General features: G+C 33.9%; 1 non-coding gene across 1 annotated transcript; it reads left to right on the top strand.

The window, feature by feature from the left end:
* Positions 1-6,038: 6,038 nt before the first annotated feature.
* Positions 6,039-6,145, top strand: LOC143398790 (U6 spliceosomal RNA). The gene has a single exon (XR_013091373.1). It is a non-coding gene; the product is annotated as a U6 spliceosomal RNA (small nuclear RNA).
* Positions 6,146-10,490: the final 4,345 nt, after the last annotated feature.

Raw genomic sequence — 10,490 nt, 5'->3', positions numbered from 1 at the left:
GTCTCTCCTGAAAGAAACCCTTTTTTGTTATAACTCCAGAGCTGAGATTGCTGAAAACTAAACCCAGAATCTCATCCCAAGAGTCAATGACTTACAAAGCAAATTGAATTTCCAGCCTTGCAAAGTGTTTATTTTTAAAGTACATTCTTCATTATGATCAGACAGCTTCTTATTGACAGGTTGACATTAAATTGTCTTGATCAGAGAAGGGAAAATATTTTCATCTTACTGAAACTGACCCTTATTCTGAATTTTTATGGGGTTGCCTTCCTTGCACACAGTTTTCTGCTAAAACCACCTTCAAACTTATAGAATGCCTTATTCACCAGCTTGTTATTCTGCTAAGAATTTATTTTGATCAGGGCCTTACTTTACAGCAAATCAAGTAAACAGGTAGGAAAGAATGGTAGTAGATCCATCTTCATGGAATTCAATGGTTCTACCATGTGCCCCCATCTCATGTTCCCGAGGTAGCTGGCTTCATAGAATGATGGGATATCTTTTTAAAGATTCAGTTACAGCACTGACAATACCATGTTGACAATACCTTGCAGAGTGAAGGCAAGGTGTTTCAGAGGGTTATATATGCTCTGAATTGGTGTCCAATATATGGTGTTGTTCCTCCTGTAACCAGGATTATAGGTCCAGGAATCAAAGAGCAGAAATAGGAATGGAACTGCTCACTATTACCCCTAGTGATCACTAGCAAATTTTACCATTTCTGTTTCCATGACCTTATATTTTCCTGGCCTAGAAACCTTAGTTTCAAAGGGAAAAATACTTCCACCAAGAGAAATGACAATAATTACATTAAACTATACATTAAGATTGTCACTGTTCATTCATTTTGGACTTCTCAGGCTTCTGAATCAGCAGATAAAAGGAGTTACTGTACCACATGCAGTTATTGACCCTAATTACCAAGGAGAAATTAGCCTTCTTCTCTATGCAAACATAAGAAAGAGTTCATCGGAAATACAAGCGATCCCCTAAGGTATACTTAGCATCATCATGCCTTGTGACTAAAGTCAAAGGAAAACTATAACAACCCCATTTAGGCATAATGGCCCTGACTCATAGGGAAGAAAGGCTCCAATCACCATCCTAGGCAAAGAACCAATGTGAAGCTGAGGTGCTTGTTTGAGGCAAAGGTAATGTGAACTGTGCAGTAGAAGAAAGTAGTTATGAATACCATCTATGGCCATGTGACCAGCTACAGAAATAAGAACTACAGTCATCATGGATTATTCTTCCTGATTTTGGTTGTGAATATATTTGTGTATATTAAATATATCTGTTTCCCTCCCTTTCTTATCCTTTTACCATGAAATCTAAGTATATTGACTTTATATCATATTCTTTAAGTTATAATAAATCAAGAAGAGGAGTATCTTCTATCTCAGGGCATTGCAATCTCTTTGGGTTTTCAGATGTACCATGTTAGGTGAAAGTATGACCTTGTTACTGTCTTTTTTTGGAGGCTGAGACTAGTTTAGGATGTGTGTGAGTGCTATTACAGATTGAAGGTTTACATCCTCTCAAAATTTATATGTTGAAGCCCTAAGTGGTGGTATTTAGGAAGTAAGTAGGTTAGATAAGGTTATGAGGGCAGGGCCTTCTCTCAGTCCATCTATGTTACTATAACAAGCTACCATCAACTAGGTAGCTTATAAAAACCAGAAACTTATGTCTTATGGTTCTGAAGGTTAAGAAATCCAGGATTAAGACACAGGCAGATGTGGTGTCTGGTGAAGGCCAGCTTCCTTGTACATGGATGAAAAAAGAAAATCATCTTTTTACTATGTCCTCATATGATGGAAAGATGAGGGATCTCTCCACAGTCTCCTTTGTGAGGACACTTATTTTATTCATAAAGGCTTTACCCTCATGACCTAATTTCTTCCCCCAGAGTCCCACTGCCTGATATCATCAATTTAGGGATTAGGATATGAATGGAGGGTCATAAACATTCAGTTCATTACAGGCCCTCATAATGGAATTAGTGCTCTAATAAGAAGAAGAAGAAAAAAAAGGTCAGTGTGTAGTCTTGTTCCATGTAAAGATACAGTGATAAGATTGTCAGCTGAAAGACAAGAAGATTCACTCTCCAGGGACTGAATTTGCCAACGTCTTGATCTTGTACTTCCCAGCCTTTAAATCATAAGAAGTAAGTGTGTTGTTTAACCATCCATTCTATGGTATTCTGTTATAGCAGCCTAAACTGGCTAATTTGATAAGAGTTGGATGTACAATAATTAACTTCATATGTCAATTTGGAAAGTGTTTTTTAGAGAAGATTGACATTTAAATCAATGAACTTTGAGATAGCAGAATGCTCTCCTTAATGTGGGTGGGCCTTGCCAATCAATTGAAAACCTGAATGGAACAAAAAAGACCATCCTCCTCAAGCAAGAAGGAATTTTAAAATGAACTGTTTTTAGAAAAGAAATGTGTCATCAGATCTCCTGGATCTCCACCTGCTGGCCTTCAGATTGAAACTACCCAAGGAGTTCTCTTTGGCCTCAAGCCTGCCAATCCATGCTGCCAAATATGGACGTATCAGCCTTCATAATGAAAAATTCATTATAACAAATCATTCATTATAATAATTCATTATAATAAATCTCGTTCCTTATATAGATGTGTTCCATTAGTTCTGTTTCTCTGGGAAATTCTGAAAATTGCTATTACAAGCTAAGACTAATCAAAAGAAAGCTGGAGTAACTATATTAATTTCAGGCATAACAAACTACAGAACAAGGATTATTATAAAGAATAAAAAGATATTTCATAACAATAGAGAAGTCAATTCTCCAAGAATATATAACAATCCTAAATGTGTATGTACCTAATAACAGAAAGTCAAAATATCTGAGCTGAAAAGAAATGACAGAATTTATAGGAGAATCAGAAAAAAATCCACTATTATAGTTGGAGACTTCAACATCTCCCTTTTAGTAATTGATAGATCAAACAGACAGAAAATCAGTAAGAATATACTTGACCTAAACTGTACTATCAATCAGCTTGATCTAATTGACACTTATAGAATGTTCCAGTCAACAATTGCAGAATACACATTCTTCTCAAGCTTATATGGAATATTCACTACAAACCAGGAGCAGGGGCATAAAACACGCCATAACAAATTTTTAAAAAGAGAGAGAGAGAATAGAAGTAAGCTCTTACACCAAGTATAATTAAAACAAAAAACAATAATGAAACAGTAGCTGAGAAATGCTCAAGTTTTTGATAGTTAAACAACATTCTTTAAAATAGCTTACATACCAAAGAAGAAAATCTTAAGAGAAATTTCAAAATATTTTAGGCTAAGTAAAATGAATGTACAATTTACCAAAATTTATAAGCTGCACCAAAAAAGCAGGGCATAAGGGGAAATTATTAGCATTAAGTGCATTTGTAAGTGTAAAAGAGAGATCTAAAATCAATAATATAAGTTTTCACCCAGGAAACAAGATGAATAAAAGTGCTTTAAATATGTTCAATACCCACCACCACAATAAATAAGTAAATAAATAAATAATATAAGTTTTCACCCAGGAAACAAGATGAATAAAAGTGCTTTAAATATGTTCAATACCCACCACCACAATAAATAAGTAAATAAATAAATAAAAACAAAGTAAAAGCCATTTAAGCCTCAAGTAAGATGGAGAAAAGAAATAATAAAATTAAAGCAAATTAATGAAATAACAAACAGGAAAATGATAGGGAAAAATCAATAAAATCTAAAGCTGATTCATTGCAAAGGTCAATAAAAGTAATGAACTTATAGCCAGAATAATAAAGAACAAAGGAAAGATAAAACTTATTTGTATGAGAAATGAAAGAAGCAGTCAACACTCTGAGTCTGAAGATATTAAAAAGAAAATATAGGAATACTATTAGCATCTCTGTGCTCACAAATTTGATAATTTAGATTAATTAGACCAATTTCTCAAAAGACACAAACTACCAAAACTTATACAAGGATAAATAGATAATCAGAAAAGGTCTATATCTATTTAAAAATTGAATTATAATCAAGACCTTACAATAAGAAAATACCATTCCTATTTTCACTTGTGAATTTTACCCAATATTTAAGGATAAAATGATAGTTTTCCATAATTCTGAAAATAGAAGCAGAGGAAAAACTGTCTAACTTATTCAATGAGATCAGAGTATTGTAATATAAAACCAGACATTACAATAACAGAAAATTACATTACAAAGACATCATAAGAACAGAAAAATCACAAACCAATATTCCCCATGAACATAGATGCAAAATGTACAGCAAAATACTAACAAACTAAATCCAAAAAATAAATAAAAATAATTACACACCAAAAACAAGTGGAATTTATTCCAGGGGTGCAAGGCTAGTTCAGCATTTGGAAATCTGTCAAGTAATCTACCACATTAATAAGCTAAAGAAGAAAAACTACATTATTACATCAATGGATGTACATAAAGAGCATTTGACAAAATCCAACATCTATTAGTGACAAAAAAAAACTCTCAGCAAACTAGGAATCAAGAAAACTCCTTAACTTTCTACCAAACATCTAAAAAAGAACCACAGTTAACCCAGTGGTAGGAAACTGGATGCTTTCCCCCTATGATTAAAAAAATAAATAAAAGGTTAAGTATGTTTTCTCTTATTATTCTATTTTAACATGGTATTGGAGTCCCAATTAATGCAATTATAAAAGAAAGGGAAAGAGAAAAGAAACGATAGACATATTAGAAAAGAGAAATAAAACTGCTTTTGTTCATAGCTGGATTAATTTTCTATGTAGAAAATCCCAAGGAATCTATAAAAAAAAACAACAGGAGGTGAATAAGTGAATACAACAAGGTTAATATACCAAAGTCAATTGCTTCTCAATGTAGCAGCATTAAAATATCTGGAATCTGAAATTTAAAGACAATATGATTTGCAATAACATAAAAGATACTTAGATATAAATCTCACAAGATGAGTACACTGAAATGCATGGTATTTATATCCTGAAACCTACAAACTCTGAGGAAAGAAATAAAAGAAGATCCATACAAATGGAAGGATATCCCATATTTATGAAATAAAGGTCAATAGGATTAAATGTCAATATTTTCCAACTTGATTTATAAATCAATCAAATTTCAATCAAAATTCCAACAAACTACTTTGTATATTTTGACAAAGTGAATCTAAATTTAGAAAGATAATCCAGTGGGAAAAGCCTCTCCCACAAATAATGGTGGTACCTTTGGACATTTATGTATAAAGAAAAAAGAAGAGCTGGACACACACTTCACTCTTTCACAAATAATGACCCCCAAATTTTATAGACTTCGATGTAAAATGAAAAACTGAAGAACTTTAGAAGAAAACATATGAGAAAAATCTAGAAAACCTTGGATTGAGGGATGAGTTTTTAAACACAACATTCCAAACACAAGCTATAAAAGAAAAATAATCAATTTTTACTTTAAAACCAAAAACTCTTCTGTGAAAGTCGCAATTAAGAAAATCAGATTATGCTAAGCGAAGCTAACCAATCCTTAAAAAACAAATGCCAAATGTCTTCTTTGATATAAAGAGAGCAACTAAGAACAGAACAGGAAGGATGAACATGAGGAAAAGACTAACATTAAACAAAGACGAGAGGGGGGAGAGAAAGGGAGAGAGAAGGGAAAGCATATGGAAAAAGTAGGAGACCTTCAATGTTACACAATATTATAAGAGGTTGTGAGGGGAAAGGAGGAGGGAAAAAGGGAGAGAATTAAACAACAGCAGAGGAGGTAGAGAGGGAAGATGGGAGGAGAGGGGAGGGGAGGGGGGATAATAGGGGATAGGAATGGTAGCAGAACACAACAGTCACTAATATGCCATTATGTAAAAATGTGAGTGTGTAACCAATGTGATTCTGCAATTTGTATTTGGGGAAAAAATGGGAATTCATAAATCGAGTCAAATGTATGAAAGATGATATATCATGAGCTCTGTAATGTTTTGAACAATCAATAAAAAAAAAAGAAAATCAATAGTGCTCATTTTGGCAGCACATGTACTAAAATTGAAACGATACAGAGGAGATTGACATGGTCCCTGTACAAGGATGACATGCAAATTCCTGAAATATTCCATATTTTTAAGACAACCCACCACCACCCCCCCAAAAAAACAAAGGGCAAATGTTCTCTCTGATATGTGGAAGCCAATGCACAATAAGAGGGCACAGGGGAGATAGAAGTTCAGTGGATTAGGCAAAGGCGAATGAAAGGAAGGGAGGAGGAATAAGAATAGGAAAGACACTGGAATGAATCTGACATAAATTTCCTGTGCACATGTTAGTGTATACCACAGTAAATCTCAACATTGTGTATATCCACAAGATTGGGATCCTAATTAGAATAAGATACATTCCATGCATATATAATTATATCAAAAGGGACTGTTATGTATAACCCAATAATTTTTTTAAAAAAACCAACAGACAAGTCACAGACTTGGGTAAAAACACATGTATACTAAGAACTTGTATTCAAAATATGTAAAAATACTTAAAATCCAGCAATATGAAAAAATTCTAATGGGCAAATACATGAACAGACACTTTAACAAAATAATATGGATATGGAAGTTAAGTATATGGAAAGATATTCAATTTCATTTGTCATCAGAAAATTGCAAATTAAACAATAATGTGATACCACTGTGTACCTACAAGATTGGATAAAATCCAAAACCTGACCACACCAAGTGGGGAGATGTTGAGAAACAGGAGGAATCTCATTCATCCATTCATTGCTGATAAGAGTGCAAAATGATACAGCTGTTCTGGAAGACAATTTGGCAGTTTCTTACAAAACTAAGCATACTCTAAGCCCATTATCTAGCAATCATGCTTCTAAGTGTTTAATCAATTAATTTGAAAATTTGTGTCCAAAAAAAAAAACCTGCCCATAAAATGTTTATAATAGCATTACTTATAATTGCACAAAAATGGAATATATAACTACTGTCTAATCACAAAAAAAAATCTTACAAATGCAAGTTCAGGGAGTTCTACAAAACACCCCACCAGTAATCCTCAAAGCTGTCGAAGTGCTAAAAAAAACAAGGAAAATCTGAGAAACTTTCATAACTAAGAGGAAGCTAAAGGTGCACAACTAATAAATATAAAGTGGTATCCTTGGTGGGATCTTGGAACAGAACTGGGGCATTAGGAAAACTAAGGAAACAAAAATAAAATGCAGACTTTGTTCTCTAATTGTAGCAAAGGCACCACAGTATAAAATACTATAACAGGGGAAACTAGGTATAGCATACATGGGAAATATCTGTACTTACCTTTGCAATTTCTTATGAATTTGATGCTGTTCTAAATTTCACACTTAACAAAACACATGAGTTATATAAGCCATGCAGGGTATAGCCATAGGGAAATTCGTATTTTAAATACTTATAATATATTGTTGAGTTTAAAATAGTGATCCTGCAATCTGTACATGTGGAAAAATAAGAATTCATACCTCATTTGAATCAAATGTATGATATGTCAAGATAATTGTATTGTCTTGAGCAACTAATAAAAAATACACAGAAAAAAAGAGCTAATTAAAACCAAAGTAAGTAGAATTAAAGAAAAGAAATAATAAAGATAGAAGTGGGATGGGGAAAGTAAGTAGAAGAAAATAAAAATAAATATGAGTGGATAGGGAAGATAATAGAGAAAAATCAATGAGACAAAAATTTGATGCTTTGAAAGAGCAATAAATTTGCAAAGCTGTAAGTACACTAGGCAAAAATTAAGAGAAATATAATTTTCCAGCAAAGACAGTCCCCTTGAGTAGATAATAAGAAAATAAGTGAAGAACATTTTGAGCGTTTGCCAACAATAAATGGAAAAATACCAAAACTGATGTAAGAAGTAGAAATCTGAAGTCATTTTATATCTGTATCTATGAAAGAAATTGAGCTAACACAGGAAAGTCTTCTAAAACACAACCTCCTTGCCTGGATTATTTCACCAGCCAATTCTACCAAATATGTTTGAAAGGATAAAAAAAAATAGAATTTCTATGTACTCTCTCACAGGAAATTGAATAGGAAGGAACACTTCCCAACTCACCACATGAGACCAGCGTTACCCTGATATAAAAATCAGAAGAGAAACAAGAGCAGACCCCTACAGGATGATTTTTCTCATGAACACAGACACAGAAATTACTAAGAAAATATTAATCCAATTTAATAATATATAAAAAGTATAATACAAGATGAACAAGTGGTTTCATCACTGAGTACAATGTGGTTTAAACATTTAATATTCTGTATGATTCACCAACTATCAGAACAATTTATTAAAGAATAAAAAAGAGGCCAGACACAGGGGTACATGCTTGTAATCCCAGGGACTTGGGAGACTGATGCAGGAAGATCCCAAGTTTGAGGCAAGCCTGGGAAACTTAGCAAAACCCTGTCTAGAAATAAAAAATAAAAAAGACTGGGGACATAGCTTAATGGTAGAACACCTGAGGTTTAATCCCTAAGACAAGAAAGAAAGAAGGAAGGAGGGAGGGAGGAGGGAGGAAAGGAAGGAAGAAAGGAAGAAAGGAAGGGAACTAACTCTATAATGCAGAAAAGCATCAGACAAAATTCAACACACATTTGTGTTAGATACCTCTAATTAAGGTGGGAATTGAAGGAATTTTGTCAATCAAAAAAAAAAGCATCTGTGAAAACTTTATACTACAGACATATTGAATGTTGATCACACAGTGGTAAACGGAAATTTGTCAAATATGGCCACCCTCTCAACTGAAAACGTGATAAGCAAAAGATCAACTTAAAAATATTCTCTTTTAATGCTGAATAGTATTCCATTGTTTATATATACCATATTTTCTTTATCCATTCATCAACTGATGGGCATCTAGGTTGGTTCCACAGTTTAGCTATTGTCAATTGTGCTGCTATAAACATTGATGTGGCTGTGTCCCTGTAGTATGCTGTTTTTAAGTCCTTTGGGTATAGACGGAGGCATAGAATAGCTGGGTCAAATGGTGGTTCCATTCCCAGTGTTCCAAGGATTTTCCATAGGATGGAGTTGGAGAATATAATGCTAAGTGACATTAGCCAATCCCAAAAAAGCAAATCCAAATGTTTTCTGATATACAGATGCTGATTGATAATGGGGTTGGCAGAGGAGAATGTGGAAGGATTAGATGAACTCTAGATAGAGCAAAGGGTAGGGAGGGGAAGGGAGGAGGCATGGGGATAGGAAAGATGGTGGAATGAGATGGACATCATTACCTAAGTACATGTATGAAGATATGAATAGTGTGACTCTACTTTGTGTACCAGAGATATGAAAAATTGTGCTCTATATGTGTAATATGAATTGTAATGCATTCTGCTGTCATATATAACAAATTAGAAAAAAAATATTGATCAGCTTGCTTCCATTAAACCCAGAAAATGTAAATTATAATAAATTCTGGTTTAAATAAAAAATGTTTAAACAAAAAAGTGAGTTTTTAAAATCTACATTTTAATTTTCCAACATTTCAATTACAGCAATGTTCTCTAACATTACTATTTTAAAGCTATATTAGAACTAATATTATTTCCTCTAACCTTTCAGGTGATTCTTCTTCAATTTCTGGTGTTTATTCAGGTCATTTTCTCAACATACATGCACCTTTGAATACTTAAGATGTCCCTCCCATGTTTCTAAAGTCCTCTCTGTTCAATCTTCTCCTCTTCAATACTCTGCCTGGCAAACTAGCTGCCTTGGCCTCTCTGGACACCCAGCCCTGTGTCTTAAATTCAGGAGCCCATGCCTATAATCCCATCAACTTGGGAGACTGAGGCAGAAGGATCACAAGTTTAAGGCCAGCTTTAGTAACTTAGTGAGACCCTCAAAAACTTAGTGAGATTATGTCTCAAAATACAAAAAATTAAAAGGACTGAGGATGTAGCACAGTGGTAAAGCACTCCTGAGTTCAATCCCCAGTACCCCCATATATAATAATCTATACTAATATTGGTCCAAAGTTGAAGACTAATGTCCCACTTAAAGTGGACAGACAGGAAGGTGATCAATCTTCCCTTCCTTTGCTTTTTATTCTTTTTCAGGCCTTGCACAGATGAGATAGTCCCCATTCCCATTGAGGAGGTAAATCTGTTTTACTGAGTCCATCAATTCAAAGGCTAACCTCATCCCAAACACACTCAAAGATCCATCCATAAATAATGTTTAATATGGGCACCCTGTAGCCTAATCAGGTTGACATACAAAATTGACTCTCACATCCTCTGTGCTCTAGAGCCTGGGAATCTTCTCCAGGCAGTACACTGGGATAATCACATAACCCTTCACTCATTGTCTTCTTCCTCTCAAGGTTTAGTGTCCCATTTCACTGGGACCTATTTTGCATATATTTCATCTGGATTCTCAATTGTTTCAGGTGAACAAGTAAACCCAGTTCTT

This window comes from Callospermophilus lateralis, chromosome 4, assembly GCF_048772815.1.
Source record: "Callospermophilus lateralis isolate mCalLat2 chromosome 4, mCalLat2.hap1, whole genome shotgun sequence".
Classification (NCBI taxonomy): Eukaryota; Metazoa; Chordata; class Mammalia; order Rodentia; family Sciuridae; genus Callospermophilus; species Callospermophilus lateralis.
Note: the sequence above shows the minus strand (reverse complement) of the source record. Positions and strands in the feature narration are given on the sequence as shown.